This window comes from Dendrobates tinctorius, unplaced genomic scaffold, assembly GCF_039654945.1.
Source record: "Dendrobates tinctorius isolate UK_male_01 unplaced genomic scaffold, ASM3965494v1 ptg000172l, whole genome shotgun sequence".
Lineage (NCBI taxonomy): Eukaryota > Metazoa > Chordata > Amphibia > Anura > Dendrobatidae > Dendrobates > Dendrobates tinctorius.
Window position 1 is genome coordinate 3,430,729 of NW_027361839.1, and position 20,188 is coordinate 3,450,916.

General features: G+C 44.2%; 1 long non-coding RNA gene across 1 annotated transcript; it reads right to left on the minus strand.

Annotated features, from left to right (window-relative positions):
• Positions 1–7,265: 7,265 nt before the first annotated feature.
• Positions 7,266–14,666, minus strand: LOC141053892 (uncharacterized). The gene is made up of 5 exons (XR_012221281.1): positions 13,713–14,666; positions 13,343–13,534; positions 9,674–9,865; positions 9,304–9,495; positions 7,266–8,335 (listed from the first exon to the last, which is right to left on the minus strand). It is a non-coding gene; the product is annotated as an uncharacterized lncRNA (long non-coding RNA).
• Positions 14,667–20,188: the final 5,522 nt, after the last annotated feature.

The following is a 20,188-nucleotide window of genomic DNA, read 5'->3' on the forward strand; positions in this document are numbered from 1 at the left end:
TGCAGTTTTGGTGCTTCCTATGTGGGCTGCGGATTCTGGTAATAAAGATTGGTTCCGTAGTGCCAATAGGACAAGCACCCCCTGTTGGACTGTGGGTTTCGGTAACTGCTTCCTGCTCGCGGCCTTGCAACTTTGTTGATTATGGGTACCTTGTGCTACCCATACGGGTTCCAGCACCGTCAGCTGGTTCTCGGCAGAGCCTTTGGCCTAGGTGCCTCCTTCTCGGTATCCGAGTTCCAGCAACGTCTTCTGGTCCTTGGTAGTGCTTTCTAGCACAGGTACCTCCTGCTTAGTAACCGTGTTCCAGCACCATCAGCTGGTCCACGGTTGTGCCATTGGCTCTTGTTCCTTCTGCTGCCCCTCCGGGTTCCAGCACCATCAGCTGGTCCTCGCTAGTTTCATTTGCTCTTGCAGCTTCTGCTACCCATCCGGGTTCCAGCACCATCAGCTGGTTCTCAGCAGTGCCTTTGGCCTAGGTGCCTCCTTCTCGGTATCCGAGTTCCAGCAATGTCTGCTGGTCCTTGGTAGTGCTTTGGAGCACAGATACCTCCTGCTTAGTAACCGTGTTCCATAACCATCAGCTGGTCCACGGTTGTTCCATTGGCTATTGTTCCTTCTGCTACCCATCCAGGTTCCAGTACCATCAGCTGGTTCTCGGCAGTTCCTCAGCCTTCTTGTACCTTCTGCTACTTTTCCAAGTTCAAGCTTGTGGAATTGTTTTTTGATGCTCACTCTGGATCTCCCTGACGATGACCCCGAAGACGACGACCCTGAAGACCACACCGAAGAAGACCAAAAAGATGACCCTCAAGAAGATGACCAAGAGGACAAAGAGCATGAAGACAACCACCAAGATGCAGAGCAACAAGAGACAGAAAACCAAGAAGCAGAAAAACCAAAAGCAGAAGAACATTAAGCATAAGACTAAAAATAAGAGCAAATGATATTATTTAAATTATAAGCAGAAGAAGACTAAGCAGTGTATGGGGGTGAGTCAGTTTCTCTTTGAGGTGCCCCTGGAAAATGCCTGCTGCTGCAGGCCAAGCTAAACGTGGACAAATCCTGATGTAAATCTTTTGTGACAGGCAGAACGGAAGGTGTAATCTTCAAACTTTTATAGATTACAACTACAGGAATGCCTGTCACAAATAAGAATATGATGAAGAAGAAGAATAGGAAGAAGATGACGAAGTAGAATATGAAGAAGAATAATAGTTGAATAAGAAGAATATGAAGAATGTAAAAAAAAGAAGAATAGGAAGAAGGTGAAGAAGAAGATGACTAAGGTGAAGAAGAAGTTGATGAAAAAGATGCTACTGCTGAGGATGATGAAGGAGAAAGTGTGGGAGAAGTAAAAAAGAAGGTGAAGAGCATGGAAGTAGTGAAACATACATATCTGACAAAATATAAAAGAGGTTAACATAGTCAATATCTTTGTAACTCCAAACGTCTTTAAAATAAAAAAAATCATTACTGCTATTCCATTTGATTGGGCTAAAGCTCTATGGCTTTAATGTCTCCTCCACTTCCCACAATACATTCTACATTATTCTTAGTTGTTTTTCTTCATGTAGAATTAACCTACAAGGAAAGAAAGGGTTTTTTTCAATTTCAATATTTCTGTTCCATTGACTTGAATGGGACTTCCGGGATCGGAATCGGCGATACCCGATATTTTTTTTAGGTCGGCCGATCCAATCCGATCCGATATTTTTCAATATCGGGTGGTATCGCTCAACAATAGTCGGCACTATAGAAATAAAATGTATTATTATTATTATCGATGAAGGAAAGTTTGTTGCAGACAGAGCAAGCGTTCCATAGAGCTCCTGTTAGTGGGACTGGGGAAACTGGGGCCAGGCGAATGGGTATAAGGTTGGAGAGGTTACAGAAAGTTGTGATTGCGCGTGGATGGGAGGTAGAAATGACTGTGGGAATGTGGTGAGGAGGACCAGGATTTGGAGAGATATCACCGGCAGTGAGGAGCAGAGAAAGTGTTAGCAGGTGGGAGCAGGAGAGGTCATGAGGGGGCTGTCTGTGTTTGGAGACAGAGGATTGTATTTTGAGAAACAGATCTGAGGAAGAGGTGAGATGGATGGGGAGGATTGAAGAAGAGATGAACAGTTCCTTGCTTGGTGTAGGGATTAGGGGGGTTAGCAGAAAGTGAAGGATTTTAGGGGTCAGAGTGGAAGCAAACAGAAACATTGTTTACAGTGACTCTTTCAGGTTACCTTCTCTTCCCTTCTGGTTCAATTCTGGATTAATTCATATCATCTCACACTTTTAAGATACACACTTCTAGGATACACACTGCAGACTAAAGTCTTGGCAGACTTGTGCTATGCAATATATGTGCTACAAAGTGCATTCAGGTGTGAAGCTGAGAAGAGTGCTCTGTGCTCATCTTGGTCAGATAATTAAGAGTGGACCAGATGCAAATGATCAAGCCAAAGTAAAGAAGGTCATAAATAATACTGGTGTAAAGCAGGGGGTTAGTTGAGAGACATACCGAGTGAATACTAGGAGCAGAGGTAAGAAGTCTGTATGGAAAGCTGGGTGACGTACCGAGTGAATACTAGGAGCAGAGGTAAGAAGTCTGTATGGAAAGCTGGGTGACATACCGAGTGAATACTAGGAGCAGAGGTACAGGAATGATATATATCTTTGTACCGTGTTAGCCAGTAGATAGAAGAATATTCAGAATTGAGAGTCCTCAGTGGTTGATACCTTTTAATGGCTAACTGAAAAGATGGTAACAAATTGAAAGCTTTCAAGACTCCTCAGGTCTCTTCGTCAGGCATAGACTAATACAACACCTGAAAAATAACATATTTATACACAAGACAGCACAGAAATAATGCAATAGATAAGACAAGTGATGTGAAGCGGAAATGTCATTATGGGAGAGGGATAAACATAAATATTGGACCAGGAGCAGAGGTAAGAAGTCTGTATGGAAAGCTGGGTGACGTACTGTAGACTAAAGTATTGGCAGACTTATCATCTGCAAATATCGATATTTTACTGTGCAAACCTTCTATCAGATCGGTAATAAATATGTTGAAGAGAAGAGGTCCCAACACCGACCCCTGCGGTCCCCACTGGTTACAGTGACCCAGTTAGAGAATATACCATTTGTAACCCCCCTCTGCTTTCTATCACTCAGCCAGTTACTTACCCATTTACACACATTTTCCCCCAGACCCGGCATTCTCATTTTGTGTACCAACCTCTTGTGTGGCACGGTATCAAACACTTTGGAAAAATCAAGATCTACCACGTCCAATGACTCACCTTGGTCCAGTCTATAGCTTACCTCTTCATAAAAGCTGATTAGATTGGTGTGACAGGAGCGATTCCTTATAAACCCATGCTGATATGGCGTTACCCAGTTATTCTCAGTGAGATAATCCAGAATAACATCCCTCAGAAACCCTTCACATATCTCACCAACATTAGAGGTTAGACTTACTGGCCTATAATTTCCAGGGTCACTTCTAGAGCCCTTTTTGAATATTGGTACCACATTTGCTATGCGCCAGTCCTGTGGAACAGACCTCGTCGCTATAGAGTCCCTAAATATAAGAAATAATGGTTTGTCTATTACATTACTTAGTTCTCTTAGTGCTCGTGGGTGTATGCCATCCGGACCCGGAGATTTCTCTATTGTAATGTTATTTAGCCGGTTTCGCCCCTCTTCTTGGGTTAGATTGGTGACCCTTAATATCGGGTTCTCTTTGTCTCTCGGCATTTCATTTTCCACCGTGAATACCGTGGAGAAGAAGGTGTGTAATATATTCGCTTTTTCCTCGTCATCTACAACCATTCTTTCCTCACAATTCTTTAAGGCTCCTACACTGTCAGTTATGATTCTGTTACTATCGATATAGGTGAAGAACAGCTTGGGATTAGTGTTACTCTCCTTTGTGCTTCTCTGTTTCCTTTTTGGCGCTTTAATTAGTTTTTAGATAAAGTATTTTCTCCCTATAGTTGTTAGATCTTCAGCGGGGCCGTCCTGCTTTAGTAGTGTCAATGCTTTCTTCTTACAGTTAATATGATGTATCCATGTGCCTTACAAAGCTATATAAGAAAAAGGAAGCTGTGACTGACCCCCGACCAACGTAAGTTACTTGTGTCTTATGTGAAGGGTGTCCGTCAGTGCAGATGACTGTTCAAACCAAGCCCAGGCACTCGGAGCATCACAGGGGCCAGACATTTAAGTACACCTTCCTACCCGCATATTTTCCATCAATCTCCACTATTCTCTCTATGAATCCAGAGCTGTGAATCAAAGAAGAGAGGAGGGAAGATAAAGGAAAAAGATGCAGGTGGAAGGGTGCACTGAAATGTTTGGCCCCGCCCTGATGCACCGGGCGCCTGTACTTGCTTTGAACACTCATTCTGTGCTGACAGAGCGATATCTCAGCTGTCAGACTGTGACTGACCAACCGTGTGTCTCACTGACTGCGTCTGAATCTGTATCTGACTATGAATCACTGTGTCTGTAACCAGCTATGTGTCCAGCTGAAACTGTTGTGTGACTCAGATAAAGAGCGCTGATGTGCTCAAAACGAGCTGCCTTTGCCCTTATGCAACATGGAAGCTATTTTTAATCTCTTTTTTTTTCATTGGATTCAATATGTTGGGTGAAAAAAAAGTTTTGTGCACTTACATGCCTTGAGCCACAATGGTGAGCTGGTTTTCTCTATACTCCTTTTTTGTTCCCTGACTAACTGTGACTGTGTCTGACTGCCTGACTATGACTGATTGTGTATGACTGTGTGTCACTGTGACCAAATGCAAGTCTAACTGAAGCTGTGCGTCTGACTTTCTTACTGTCTGTCTTACTTACTGTGTGTCCGACTGTCTTAGTGTAACAATTATATGGGTACTACGACATCTGATTGTGTGGGATAATATGACACTGAGACCAAAGTTGATGCAAATATGTATATTTAACAAATGTGACAAAACTAAGAGCACTTCCTGCAATAAAAACGAAAACACAGCTCAATATGGCAGGGCGAGATACAAGATTCCATCTTGGATCAGGGCAAACAGGCACAAAGGAAGGTCTGGAATCCTTACACTTAGTTACTGCATGTGTGACTATCTTACTGCATTGCTGCCTGTCTTACTACGTGTCTGATTGTCTTACTGTGTTAATACTCAAGAAAAAAGAAGTGTGAAGAAGAAGTAGCCGGGATCACCATGAATAAATTTCTAATATTAGAAACAATACATTTTATTAAAGCCTGATTACACAGGATCGCACAAACAAGGTACAGAGCACATGTTAGAAACAATTAAAAAACCATTGAAGGTATAAACCCTAACACCTGAAGGACCAGTGAGGTGCCCTGCAGCCATCTCCACTGTGTGCACCAGACGGATCAGAAATAACGCAACATTGAACAAATGACAGTCAGCCAATAGTCTAAATGAAGGAAATTACCCCAAAAACAGATAAAATATTCACATCCAGAGGCTAAAGCTGCACGGAGAGACCCCGACAGAGCAAATGCAGAAGACCCTGTACAACGGGGTCAGCTGAGCTCTAGGTTTAGAGATAAGGACTATTGTGGCACCCCTGAGGGTTCAGTTGCCACAGAGGTACTGCACCTCCTCCAGAGGTGTGGTGCCCCACCATCCAGGTAAAGTGGGAACTCCTGACCACGCTCCAACACTCGCACCCCACACAATAGAGTAGTTCATTACATTGCGGCTCCCTACTTGGAACACGAAACGTGCTGGGAGGTGGGTGGAGTTTAGAATACATAAAAGAGTGGGAAGGTGCAGGATTTGGGGTCAGTCAGTCAGAGAGGAGTGAGGAAAGGAGATCCCTGGAAGAGGGATGGAGGAAGGAGGTGCTGCAGCAGACCTCAGTGACCTGGGTCTGCTGGCACGGGAAAGGAAAGAAGGAGAAAGACATTGAACTGAAACCTGATCTTCCATAAGAAGGAAAGACTAGTACGGAACGTAGGAGTAAAAGGGAACAGAGGACGTGGGTTAGAGGAAGAACCCTGCCTAGAAGTTCTAAGCGCAAGGCCGGGGCCCGGTCCCCGAGGTTGTATGGACACTAATGGTTCTGCAGCAGACACCGGTGGAGTAGTGGGCTGTAAATGCATTACTCCCATCTAAGACTTGGGGGCACAACAGCAATATTGATAGTCAGCCGGGATTCAAGAGAAGGAGTCCCCGAAGCAGGCTACAGCTGTCTGCCGTACAAGTAGAGTTCTTGGGAACATCTGTCAGGAGGAACTCCAGTGTAACTCAGTACTAGAAGATCTTCACACTTAGAGGCGCTATAGAGGAGACGTTCAGAAAGGCACATGTTGGCGGAGTGTTGGAAGGGAGCGTCCTATCTTGCCTGGAGGTCGACTGAGTCCCTGACCCGGAGGACACAGCACGGAAGCAGGCACCTGTGTGTACTACAGACTGTGAGTAAAGCTTTGGAACTACAAGCCCCGGTGTCCTCCATTCATTCCTGCGCCAACTCCCCTGGTACTGCTACATCTGGGTACCAGCTTCTACACTGCCTGCGCCTCTCAGCTACCCCTACATCTACACTGCCCTGGGGCTACAGCTCCACCTGTGGGGAGCTTCACCATCTTGGCTGCAACACACCACCAGTCCCAGAGGATCTGCATGCAGCGTCGGCCTAACATCTCACTTGCCGAACACCACAGGTGGCGTCACAAACTATTCATAAACTCTATTCACCCCTTTTTGCCATGGAGCCCCAGGGCCACGGACCGGGTCACAGCTTCCGAGTACCCAGCTAGCCCTGGTCGGGGGCTCCACTATAACATATGGTAAAAGCCATTTAGGGGTAAAAGAAGAAGGCAGCAAAAAAGCCTGGAGGTGGATGTGGAGATGCAAATATCCGGTCACAGCACGGTGTGTGGAGAGAGGAACCCCACACGTATCGCCACTAAGCGAGGCTTCCTCAGGGGTAAGAGTGGGTTACCTATCAAGTACCAGGTTTATAAAAATCAATTACCTGTGAATCTGGGATGAAACTGAATGGGAGGAGACACAGATTAGATATTAGAAAAAACTTTTTGACAGTTAGAGTGATCAATGAGTGGAACAGGCTGCCACGAGAAGTGGTGAGTTCTCCTTCAATGGAAGTCTTCAAACAGAGGCTGGACAGACATCTGACTGGGATGATTTAGCGAATCCTGCTTTGAGCAGGGGGTTGGACCAGATGGCCCAGGAGGTCCCTTCCAACTCTACGATTCTATGATTCTATGATTCTATGAATCAGGTGTCAAAAGAGAGGAAGGGGAGGACGTTCAAGGAGATCAACCAGTGTGCAGGCATTATTGAGTCCCATATAGGAAGCACATGGAATAAGGCCATGGGCACAGAAAAAGGTCAAGCACAGGACCTGTCAGTCACATGTCAGCACCCGTGCAATGGCAGGGTGATAAGCCAGAGCCTACAATGAACAGGACCTGCCGGTCACATGTCCGCACATGCGCAAAGGAAAGTCCTGAAAGGACATAAAGAAGCCAGCGAGCCGTATGGCCGAGCGGATACAGACCTCATATAGTGAAGGCCACTAATGCATTAGGTGGACATGAGCTCACCACTACAAGGGTTTATTTGTCCCCTTCCTTTACCAAGTTGCACATAACCAATGAAAATAATAATTAATTAGGCATTCACTCATGCGTGTGTACATACTGCATGGCGAAGGCTGTGCAAAATGGTAAAACCCTCAATTGTGGCAAAATTATGGCGAAAGTAATGGAGTAGAACAGAAATGTGTTTTGTATGGCAGTAACAAAAAAAGAAAAAAAAAAGGAAAAATCCTGAGACTGAAGGAGCAGAGAATCAAGAAGATCCAACAAGTCCAGGGGCCAAACCAGTGGCCAAAGTCATAACGAAGGGTCCAGCTATAAAGGAAGGAAGGTTTCACTTACTTTACAATAGAAAAGTGCAACAACTTTATCATATTTACATTGTTTTTTAAAAATAGCAATGTATCAAATGTAAGTCCAAGATCTGATGAAAGTAAAGATGGTGCACACAGAAAAAGATTGTGTCCAAAGAGAAACAGCAAGGTGCAATGACCAAATGTATGCAAGAGAGTAAGAACAAAAAAACAATTGATAGAGATGTCCTCTGGAAAGCGTAAGTATCCATGTCCGATGTCCGGGGACTGATTTGGCACTGACAAGCCAAGGAAGGATGACGGAGTCACAAAGAAGACATGAATGGGAGTAGATGTCCTCAAGACGGCGTAAGTATCCACCACTTAAATCCAGGATTCAGTTTAGCACCAGCGGGCCAAACACGGCAAAGAAGGAATCGCAAGAAGATGAATCTATGGAAAAAAGGGAATATGAAATATTAAGGATCATTCCTCATTAAAACCTACTTATGGTGTGTCTGACTGTCATACGATGTGTCTGACTGTCTTACTGCTTGTCTGACTGTCGTACGGTGTGTCTGACTGTCTTACTGTGTCTGACTATCTTACTGTATCTGACTGTCTTACTGCTTGTCTGACTGTCGTACGGTGTGTCTGACTGTCTTACTGTGTGTCTGACTGTCTTACTGTGTCTGACTGTCATATGATGCGTCTAACTGTCTTACTGTGTGTCTGACTGTCTTACGGTGTGTCTGACTGTCTTACTTTATCTGACTGTCTTACTGCTTGTCTGACTGTCTTACGGTGTGTCTGACTGTCTTACTGTGTCTGACTGTCTTACGATGTGTCTGTCTTACTGTGTGTCTGACTGTCTTACGGTGTGTCTGACTGTCTTACGGTGTGTCTGACTGTCTTACTGCTTGTCTGACTGTCTTATGGTGTGTCTGACTGTCTTACTGTGTGTCTGACTGTCTTACTGTGTCTGACTGTCATATGATGCGTCTAACTGTCTTACTGTGTGTCTGACTGTCTTACGGTGTGTCTGACTGTCTTACTTTATCTGACTGTCTTACTGCTTGTCTGACTGTCTTACGGTGTGTCTGACTGTCTTACTGTGTCTGACTGTCTTACGATGTGTCTGTCTTACTGTGTGTCTGACTGTCTTACGGTGTGTCTGACTGTCTTACTGCTTGTCTGACTGTCTTACTGTGTCTGACTGTCTTACTGCTTGTCTTACTGTCTTACGGTGTGTCTGACTGTCTTAATGTGTCTGACTGTCTTACGGTGTGTCAGACTGTCTTACTGCTTGTCTGACTGTCATACAGTGTCTGACTGTCTTACGGTGTGTCTGACTGTCTTACTGTGTGTCTGACTGTCTTACTGTGTGTCTGACAGTCATAATGTGTGTCTGACTGTCTTACTGTGTGTCATTCTCTTCATTTGGAGGAAAGACTATTTCTGCACCAGTATAGGAAGGATGACGGAGTCACAAAGAAGACATGAATGGGAGTAGATGTCCTCAAGACGGGGTAAGTATCCACCACTTAGATCCAGGATTCAGTTTAGCACCAGCGGGCCAAACACGGCAAAGAAGGAATCGCAAGAAGATGAATCTATGGAAAAAAGGGAATGTGAAATATTAAGGATCATTCCTCATTAAAACCTACTTATGGTGTGTCTGACTGTCTTACGGTGTGTCTGACTGTCTTACTGCTTGTCTGACTGTCGTACGGTGTGTCTGACTGTCTTACGGTGTGTCTGACAGTCATAATGTGTGTCTGACTGTCTTACTGTGTGTCATTCTCTTCATTTGGAGGAAAGACTATTTCTGCACCAGTATAGGAAGGATGACGGAGTCACAAAGAAGACATGAATGGGAGTAGATGTCCTCAAGATGGGGTAAGTATCCACCACTTAGATCCAGGATTCAGTTTAGCACCAGCGGGCCAAAAACGGCAAAGAAGGAATCGCAAGAAGATGAATCTATGGAAAAAAGGGAATGTGAAATATTAAGGATCATTCCTCATTAAAACCTACTTATGGTGTGTCTGACTGTCTTACGGTGTGTCTGACTGTCTTACTGCTTGTCTGACTGTCGTACGGTGTGTCTGACTGTCTTACTGTGTGTCTGACAGTCATAATGTGTGTGATTCTCTTCGTTTGGAGGAAAGACTATTTCTGCACCAGCATAGAAGAGGGTTCTTCACGGTAAGAGCAGTGAGGCTCTGGAATTCTCTTCCTGAGGAAGTGGTGATGGCCAACTCACTGAATGAATGTAAGAAAGGAATGGAGGCTTTTCTTGTGAGTAACAGTATAGAAGGTTACGAATAACAGAATATTATAGGTAGATGGTTGACCCAGCTTAGGGGAAGGAATTTTTTTCCCTATGGAGAAAATTGGCTTCTACTCTGTGGGTTTTTTGTCTTCCCCAGGATCAACAATGCAGAACAGCTGCACTAAAAATAGGCTGAACTAGATGGACATAAGGTCTTCCTTCAGCCTTCAAAACTATGTTACTATGTTACTGTGTGTCTGACTGTCTTACTGTGTGTCTGACTGTCTTGCGGTGTGTCTGACTGTCTTACTGCTTGTCTGACTGTCATACTGTGTGTTTGACTGTCTTACTGTGTCTGACTGTCTTACTGCTTGTCTGACTGTCATACTGTGTGTCTGACTGTCTTACTGTGTGTCTGTTTTACTGTATGTCTGACTGTCTTACTGTGTGTCTGACTGTCTTACGGTGTGTGTCTGACTTACTGCTTGTCTGACTGTCATACTGTGTCTGACTGTCTTACAGTTTGTCTGACTGTCTTACTGTGTGTCTGACTGTCATACTGTGTGTCTGTGTTACGGTGTGTCTGACTGTCTTACGGTGTGTCTGACTGTCATACTGTGTGTCTGACTGTCTTACTGTGTGTCTGACTGTCTTATGGTGTGTCTTCCTGTCTTACTGTGTGTCTGACTGTCTTACTGCTTGTCTGACTGTCATACTGTGTGTCTGACTGTCTTACTGTGTGTCTGTCTTACCGTGTGTCTGACTGTCTTGTGTGTCTGACTGTCTTACGGTGTGTCTGACTGTTATACTGTGTCTGACTGTCTTACTGTGAGTCTGACTGTCTTAATGTGAGTCTGACTGTCATACTGTGTGTCTGACTGTCTTATTGTGTGTCTGACTGTCTTATGGTGTGTCTGACTGTCTTACGGTGTGTCTGACTGTCTTATGGTGTGTCTGACTGTCTTACTTTGTGTCTGACTGTCTTACGGTGTGTCTGACTGTCATATTGTGTGTCTGTCTTATGGTGTGTCTGACTGTCTTACTGCTTGTCTGACTGTCGTACGGTGTGTCTGACTGTCTTACTGTGTGTCTGACAGTCATAATGTGTGTCTGACTGTCTTACTGTGTGTCATTCTCTTCGTTTGGAGGAAAGACTATTTCTGCACCAGCATAGAAGAGGGTTCTTCACGGTAAGAGCAGTGAGGCTCTGGAATTCTATTCCTGAGGAAGTGGTGATGGCCAACTCACTGAATGAATGTAAGAAAGGAATGGAGGCTTTTCTTGTGAGTAACAGTATAGCAGGTTACGAATAACAGAATATTATAGGTAGATGGTTGACCCAGCTTAGGGGAAGGAATTTTTTTCCCTATGGAGAAAATTGGCTTCTACTCTGTGGGTTTTTTGTCTTCCCCAGGATCAACAATGCAGAACAGCTGCACTAAAAATAGGCTGAACTAGATGGACATAAGGTCTTCCTTCAGCCTTCAAAACTATGTTACTATGTTACTGTGTGTCTGACTGTCTTACTGTGTGTCTGACTGTCTTGCGGTGTGTCTGACTGTCTTACTGCTTGTCTGACTGTCATACTGTGTGTTTGACTGTCTTACTGTGTCTGACTGTCTTACTGCTTGTCTGACTGTCATACTGTGTGTCTGACTGTCTTACTGTGTGTCTGTTTTACTGTATGTCTGACTGTCTTACTGTGTGTCTGACTGTCTTATGGTGTGTCTGACTGTCTTACGGTGTGTGTCTGACTTACTGCTTGTCTGACTGTCATACTGTGTCTGACTGTCTTACAGTTTGTCTGACTGTCTTACTGTGTGTCTGACTGTCATACTGTGTGTCTGACTGTCTTACGGTGTTCTGACTGTCTTACGGTGTGTCTGACTGTCATACTGTGTGTCTGACTGTCTTACTGTGTGTCTGACTGTCTTATTGTGTGTCTTCCTGTCTTACTGTGTGTCTGACTGTCTTACTGCTTGTCTGACTGTCATACTGTGTGTCTGACTGTCTTACTGTGTGTCTGTCTTACCGTGTGTCTGACTGTCTTACTGTGTGTCTGACTGTCTTACGGTGTGTCTGACTGTTATACTGTGTCTGACTGTCTTACTGTGAGTCTGACTGTCTTACTGTGAGTCTGACTGTCATACTGTGTGTCTGACTGTCTTATTGTGTGTCTGACTGTCTTATGGTGTGTCTGACTGTCTTACGGTGTGTCTGACTGTCTTATGGTGTGTCTGACTGTCTTACTTTGTGTCTGACTGTCTTACGGTGTGTCTGACTGTCATATTGTGTCTCTGACTGTCTTATGGTGTGTCTGACTGTCTTACTGCTTGTCTGACTGTCGTACGGTGTGTCTGACTGTCTTACTGTGTGTCTGACAGTCATAATGTGTGTCTGACTGTCTTACTGTGTGTCATTCTCTTCGTTTGGAGGAAAGACTATTTCTGCACCAGCATAGAAGAGGGTTCTTCACGGTAAGAGCAGTGAGGCTCTGGAATTCTCTTCCTGAGGAAGTGGTGATGGCCAACTCACTGAATGAATGTAAGAAAGGAATGGAGGCTTTTCTTGTGAGTAACAGTATAGAAGGTTACGAATAACAGAATATTATAGGTAGATGGTTGACCCAGCTTAGGGGAAGGAATTTTTTCCCTATGGAGAAAATCAGCTTCTACTCTGTGGGTTTTTTGCCTTCCCCAGGATCAACAATGCAGAACAGCTGCACTAAAAATAGGCTGAACTAGATGGACATAAGGTCTTCCTTCAGCCTTCAAAACTATGTTACTATGTTACTGTGTGTCTGACTGTCTTACTGTGTGTCTGACTGTCTTGCGGTGTGTCTGACTGTCTTACTGCTTGTCTGACTGTCATACTGTGTGTTTGACTGTCTTACTGTGTCTGACTGTCTTACTGCTTGTCTGACTGTCTTACTGTGTCTGACTGTCTTACTGCTTGTCTTACTGTCTTACGGTGTGTCTGACTGTCTTAATGTGTCTGACTGTCTTACGGTGTGTCAGACTGTCTTACTGCTTGTCTGACTGTCCTACGGTGTGTCTGACTGTCTTACTGCTTGTCTGACTGTCATACAGTGTCTGACTGTCTTACGGTGTGTCTGACTGTCTTACTGTGTGTCTGACTGTCTTACTGTGTGTCTGACAGTCATAATGTGTGTCTGACTGTCTTACTGTGTGTCATTCTCTTCATTTGGAGGAAAGACTATTTCTGCACCAGTATAGGAAGGATGACGGAGTCACAAAGAAGACATGAATGGGAGTAGATGTCCTCAAGACGGGGTAAGTATCCACCACTTAGATCCAGGATTCAGTTTAGCACCAGCGGGCCAAACACGGCAAAGAAGGAATCGCAAGAAGATGAATCTATGGAAAAAAGGGAATGTGAAATATTAAGGATCATTCCTCATTAAAACCTACTTATGGTGTGTCTGACTGTCTTACGGTGTGTCTGACTGTCTTACTGCTTGTCTGACTGTCGTACGGTGTGTCTGACTGTCTTACGGTGTGTCTGACAGTCATAATGTGTGTCTGACTGTCTTACTGTGTGTCATTCTCTTCATTTGGAGGAAAGACTATTTCTGCACCAGTATAGGAAGGATGACGGAGTCACAAAGAAGACATGAATGGGAGTAGATGTCCTCAAGATGGGGTAAGTATCCACCACTTAGATCCAGGATTCAGTTTAGCACCAGCGGGCCAAAAACGGCAAAGAAGGAATCGCAAGAAGATGAATCTATGGAAAAAAGGGAATGTGAAATATTAAGGATCATTCCTCATTAAAACCTACTTATGGTGTGTCTGACTGTCTTACGGTGTGTCTGACTGTCTTACTGCTTGTCTGACTGTCGTACGGTGTGTCTGACTGTCTTACTGTGTGTCTGACAGTCATAATGTGTGTCATTCTCTTCGTTTGGAGGAAAGACTATTTCTGCACCAGCATAGAAGAGGGTTCTTCACGGTAAGAGCAGTGAGGCTCTGGAATTCTCTTCCTGAGGAAGTGGTGATGGCCAACTCACTGAATGAATGTAAGAAAGGAATGGAGGCTTTTCTTGTGAGTAACAGTATAGAAGGTTACGAATAACAGAATATTATAGGTAGATGGTTGACCCAGCTTAGGGGAAGGAATTTTTTTCCCTATGGAGAAAATTGGCTTCTACTCTGTGGGTTTTTTGTCTTCCCCAGGATCAACAATGCAGAACAGCTGCACTAAAAATAGGCTGAACTAGATGGACATAAGGTCTTCCTTCAGCCTTCAAAACTATGTTACTATGTTACTGTGTGTCTGACTGTCTTACTGTGTGTCTGACTGTCTTGCGGTGTGTCTGACTGTCTTACTGCTTGTCTGACTGTCATACTGTGTGTTTGACTGTCTTACTGTGTCTGACTGTCTTACTGCTTGTCTGACTGTCATACTGTGTGTCTGACTGTCTTACTGTGTGTCTGTTTTACTGTATGTCTGACTGTCTTACTGTGTGTCTGACTGTCTTACGGTGTGTGTCTGACTTACTGCTTGTCTGACTGTCATACTGTGTCTGACTGTCTTACAGTTTGCCTGACTGTCTTACTGTGTGTCTGACTGTCATACTGTGTGTCTGTGTTACGGTGTGTCTGACTGTCTTACGGTGTGTCTGACTGTCATACTGTGTGTCTGACTGTCTTACTGTGTGTCTGACTGTCTTATGGTGTGTCCTCCTGTCTTACTGTGTGTCTGACTGTCTTACTGCTTGTCTGACTGTCATACTGTGTGTCTGACTGTCTTACTGTGTGTCTGTCTTACCGTGTGTCTGACTGTCTTGTGTGTCTGACTGTCTTACGGTGTGTCTGACTGTTATACTGTGTCTGACTGTCTTACTGTGAGTCTGACTGTCTTAATGTGAGTCTGACTGTCATACTGTGTGTCTGACTGTCTTATTGTGTGTCTGACTGTCTTATGGTGTGTCTGACTGTCTTACGGTGTGTCTGACTGTCTTATGGTGTGTCTGACTGTCTTACTTTGTGTCTGACTGTCTTACGGTGTGTCTGACTGTCATATTGTGTGTCTGACTGTCTTATGGTGTGTCTGACTGTCTTACTGCTTGTCTGACTGTCGTACGGTGTGTCTGACTGTCTTACTGTGTGTCTGACAGTCATAATGTGTGTCTGACTGTCTTACTGTGTGTCATTCTCTTCGTTTGGAGGAAAGACTATTTCTGCACCAGCATAGAAGAGGGTTCTTCACGGTAAGAGCAGTGAGGCTCTGGAATTCTATTCCTGAGGAAGTGGTGATGGCCAACTCACTGAATGAATGTAAGAAAGGAATGGAGGCTTTTCTTGTGAGTAACAGTATAGCAGGTTACGAATAACAGAATATTATAGGTAGATGGTTGACCCAGCTTAGGGGAAGGAATTTTTTTCCCTATGGAGAAAATTGGCTTCTACTCTGTGGGTTTTTTGTCTTCCCCAGGATCAACAATGCAGAACAGCTGCACTAAAAATAGGCTGAACTAGATGGACATAAGGTCTTCCTTCAGCCTTCAAAACTATGTTACTATGTTACTGTGTGTCTGACTGTCTTACTGTGTGTCTGACTGTCTTGCGGTGTGTCTGACTGTCTTACTGCTTGTCTGACTGTCATACTGTGTTTGACTGTCTTACTGTGTCTGACTGTCTTACTGCTTGTCTGACTGTCATACTGTGTGTCTGACTGTCTTACTGTGTGTCTGTTTTACTGTATGTCTGACTGTCTTACTGTGTGTCTGACTGTCTTATGGTGTGTCTGACTGTCTTACGGTGTGTGTCTGACTTACTGCTTGTCTGACTGTCATACTGTGTCTGACTGTCTTACAGTTTGTCTGACTGTCTTACTGTGTGTCTGACTGTCATACTGTGTGTCTGACTGTCTTACGGTGTGTCTGACTGTCTTACGGTGTGTCTGACTGTCATACTGTGTGTCTGACTGTCTTACTGTGTGTCTGACTGTCTTATTGTGTGTCTTCCTGTCTTACTGTGTGTCTGACTGTCTTACTGCTTGTCTGACTGTCATACTGTGTGTCTGACTGTCTTACTGTGTGTCTGTCTTACCGTGTGTCTGACTGTCTTACTGTGTGTCTGTCTTACGGTGTGTCTGACTGTTATACTGTGTCTGACTGTCTTACTGTGAGTCTGACTGTCTTACTGTGAGTCTGACTGTCATACTGTGTGTCTGACTGTCTTATTGTGTGTCTGACTGTCTTATGGTGTGTCTGACTGTCTTACGGTGTGTCTGACTGTCTTATGGTGTGTCTGACTGTCTTACTTTGTGTCTGACTGTCTTACGGTGTGTCTGACTGTCATATTGTGTGTCTGACTGTCTTATGGTGTGTCTGACTGTCTTACTGCTTGTCTGACTGTCGTACGGTGTGTCTGACTGTCTTACTGTGTGTCTGACAGTCATAATGTGTGTCTGACTGTCTTACTGTGTGTCATTCTCTTCGTTTGGAGGAAAGACTATTTCTGCACCAGCATAGAAGAGGGTTCTTCACGGTAAGAGCAGTGAGGCTCTGGAATTCTCTTCCTGAGGAAGTGGTGATGGCCAACTCACTGAATGAATGTAAGAAAGGAATGGAGGCTTTTCTTGTGAGTAACAGTATAGAAGGTTACGAATAACAGAATATTATAGGTAGATGGTTGACCCAGCTTAGGGGAAGGAATTTTTTCCCTATGGAGAAAATCAGCTTCTACTCTGTGGGTTTTTTGCCTTCCCCAGGATCAACAATGCAGAACAGCTGCACTAAAAATAGGCTGAACTAGATGGACATAAGGTCTTCCTTCAGCCTTCAAAACTATGTTACTATGTTACTGTGTGTCTGACTGTCTTACTGTGTGTCTGACTGTCTTGCGGTGTGTCTGACTGTCTTACTGCTTGTCTGACTGTCATACTGTGTGTTTGACTGTCTTACTGTGTCTGACTGTCTTACTGCTTGTCTGACTGTCATACTGTGTGTCTGACTGTCATACTGTGTGTCTGTTTTACTGTATGTCTGACTGTCTTACTGTGTGTCTGACTGTCTTATGGTGTGTCTGACTGTCTTACGGTGTGTGTCTGACTTACTGCTTGTCTGACTGTCATACTGTGTCTGACTGTCTTACAGTTTGTCTGACTGTCTTACTGTGTGTCTGACTGTCATACTGTGTGTCTGACTGTCATACTGTGTGTCTGACTGTCTTACGGTGTGTCTGACTGTCATACTGTGTGTCTGACTGTCTTACTGTGTGTCTGACTGTCTTATGGTGTGTCTTCCTGTCTTACTGTGTGTCTGACTGTCTTACTGCTTGTCTGACTGTCATACTGTGTGTCTGACTGTCTTACTGTGTGTCTGTCTTACCGTGTGTCTGACTGTCTTACTGTGTGTCTGACTGTCTTACGGTGTGTCTGACTGTTATACTGTGTCTGACTGTCTTACTGTGAGTCTGACTGTCATACTGTGTGTCTGACTGTCTTATTGTGTGTCTGACTGTCTTATGGTGTGTCTGACTGTCTTACGGTGTGTCTGACTGTCTTATGGTGTGTCTGACTGTCTTACTTTGTGTCTGACTGTCTTACTGTGTGTCTGACTGTCATATTGTGTGTCTGACTGTCTTACGGTGTGTCTAACTGTCATACGGTGTGTCTGACTGTCTTACAGTGTGTCTTACTGTCTTACTTTGTGTTTGACTGTCACTGACTGGATTTAAGGCAGCCTACGCCCTTTCTGCCCTGCGGGTGATTTCTCTGTGGACTCTTGGACACCAGTCTGATTCCTGCTCTCCTAAAGCTAAGTTTTCTGTTTTGCCTTTTTGCATCTAAGATTTGTTTTTGTTTTTCTTGCTTTTTGGATTCTGCCACTCCCTGCTGGAGTGTGCAGTGTTCCTTGAGCTCTGTCTTCTGAAAGTACCTGAGTGCTGATTTAGTTTTTGAAGCTTAGTTGCTTCAGGGCCATTTTTATATCAGCTTGTTGGCTTTTGTCTCTGATAGGGTTTTGGCAGATTGCAGACAGCAGCCTTCCTATCCGTTCCTATCTAGGTAGTTTTTGGGCCCCGTCTTTGCTCAGCCTGTCTTTCTGTCTGTGTAAGTGTTTTCATCTTGCTTCACCGTCATTATATGTGGGGGGCTACCTATTGCTTTGGGGTCTGCTCTGGGGCAGTTAGATTTCCCCTTTCCTTTTTTATGCCTATGTATCTCTCCGGCTGTGATCGAAGGGTCTAGGTCATCGTAGGAACCCCCCACGGCTACTGCTAGTTGTGCTGATAGGTTCAGGGGTCTGCAATCTGATAGTTGCCAACTTCTCTGGTTTTCAGGACTTAGCTAGCATTTCTGTTTTTGCCTCCTACGGTGACTCAATCATAACAATGCGGGCTGTGTTATATACTATGCGGGCTGTGCTATATACTATGTGGGCTGTGCTATATACTATGTGGGCTGTGCTATATACTATGCGGGCTGTGTTATACAGTGTACTATGCGGGCTGTGTTATATACTATGGGGGTATAATATATTCTATGGGGAGGCTGTATTATATACTATGTGGCTGTTATATACTATGGGGGGTACATTAAACATTATATTGTATGGGGGAGGCAGTGTTATATCCTAGGGGGGGTATGGTACATTATTTTCTTTGGGGGAAGCTGTGTTATACAGGATACTATGGGGGTATATTATTTTCTATGGGGGAGGCTGTGTTATATACTATGGGGAGGTGGGCTGTATTGTATTCTATGGGGGGCTACATTATATTCTATGGGGGGCTGTATTGGATTTTATGAGGGAGGATTGCATCATACTCTCTGATTGGGGCTGCATTATATTCTATGGGGAGGTGGGCTGTATTATATTCTATTCGGGGCTGCATTATATTCTATGGGGAGCTGTATTATATTTATATTCTATGAGGGGTAATTGCATCATACTCTATGAGGGGGCTACATTATACTATATGAGGGAGGCTGCATTATAGTATATTCTATAGGGGGTTGAATTATACTCTGTGGGGTGGTTGCATTATACTCTGTGGGGTGGCTACATTATACTCTGAGGGGTGGCTGCATTATACTCTGTGGGGTGGCTGCATTATTCTATATGTGGGCTGAATTATACTGTATCGAGGACTATGGGTAATACATTACACTATATTAAGAATTATGGGGTGCATTATACTATGGGAAATGAATTATATTACATGGATGACTATGGCGGTGCATTATACTATATGGAGCACTATGAGGAGTGTATTATACTATGTGGAGGCATGAGCAGTGTATTATACTATGTGGAGGACTATGAAGAGTGTATTATACTATATGGGGGACTATAGGGAGTGTATTATACTACATGGAGGACTATGGGGTGTGCATTTTACAATATGGAGGACTGTGGTGCACATTATAATATATGGAGGACTATGGGGTGTATTATACTAAACAGGCAAAATTCTGCATATTCATCGAGTGATTGGATTGCTTATGCCGGAACAAAAATCATTGCTCTCAGCAGCACATCGCCGCTGTAAACTGTAGATGTGCTGCTGATAACATGATACTGTATGGGGACAGATTGATCCATTAGTGATTGTTCTGTCCCCATCATTCTTTCTCAGACGGTGGAACGAGGCCGGGAAACAAGTGTTGAATAGTGTTGAGCATTCCGATACCGCAAGTATCGGGTATCGGCCGATACTTGCTGTATCGGAATTCCGATACCGACTTCCGATATTTTTTCAATATCGGAATTCGGCATCGGAATCGGAAGTTCAAAGTTGATTGACACACAGCAATGGCATAAAGTGAGACTAGGGACTTTTTTTTTTTTAAGTGGCGGAGGAATACAGTGCGGAAGGATACCTACCTTCCGTCATTGGATTCCTGCAGCCCGTAGAGAACGGCAGCATCATCTGATGCTGCAGTTCTCTACCCAAGATCGTCGTGGGACACACTCGTGGACTGCTTCGGATCGTGGGTGAGTATTTTTGTGGTTTGTTATGTTAATATTTATTCCGTAGACGACAATGGCTTCGGGGAAC